This window comes from Micropterus dolomieu, linkage group LG20 (assembly GCF_021292245.1).
Source record: "Micropterus dolomieu isolate WLL.071019.BEF.003 ecotype Adirondacks linkage group LG20, ASM2129224v1, whole genome shotgun sequence".
Classification (NCBI taxonomy): domain Eukaryota; kingdom Metazoa; phylum Chordata; class Actinopteri; order Centrarchiformes; family Centrarchidae; genus Micropterus; species Micropterus dolomieu.
The window spans coordinates 4,641,129-4,641,731 of NC_060169.1; the positions used below are offsets into that span (position 1 = coordinate 4,641,129).

Below are 603 nucleotides of genomic sequence, written 5' to 3' on the forward strand. Positions count from 1 at the left end.
GCTCAACACAGAAGGGCCAACTCCTCAGGTCAAGACTCTGCAGTCTACCTACATCTGAAGAACAGAGGACACTCGTTTGAGGACCACCAGGTGCACATTTTAGACAGAGAAGATGGATGGTTTGACAGAGGTGTCAAGGAAGCCATCTACACCCGGGTTGAGAAGCCGTCATTGATCAGAGGAGGGTTTCTACGCCACCACTTATCCCCCACTTACAATGCTGTCCTTTCATCACTTCCCGGGAAACTCAACAAACGTAACCTATTGGCCTCAGGTGAAGACACCAACGATGGTCGTTCAGTCTTAGCCACCGGTAGTCCTAACGACTGTAACGACTGTCGTTACAGCAACCAGGAACACTAACGAACCAGCAGTATCGACGATCCTGGCAAACGACCCTACTGAGGTTAAATAGCTGAGTTTCCCAGTTACTAACTGACAGTGGTGCCACCTCTGTGTTCAGGCTTTTCATGTTTTTTCACATTTTCCCTGTGCTTTGTCGCCATCACCTCTAACCCTGTCTCTCTGTCTGTTTCCCTCCCAGGTACACTCACCCTCGTCCTCCGTTCAGTCGGCTGGGCTCATCCACCGGCCCTCTCCTCC

At 51.1% G+C, this 603-nt stretch overlaps 1 protein-coding gene across 2 annotated transcripts in view; it reads left to right on the forward strand.

Annotated features, from left to right (window-relative positions):
* LOC123958557 (C-myc promoter-binding protein-like) overlaps positions 1–603 on the forward strand; it is a 158,167-nt gene that overhangs the window by 67,100 nt on the left and 90,464 nt on the right. The gene's annotated exons all lie outside the window — the stretch shown is intronic.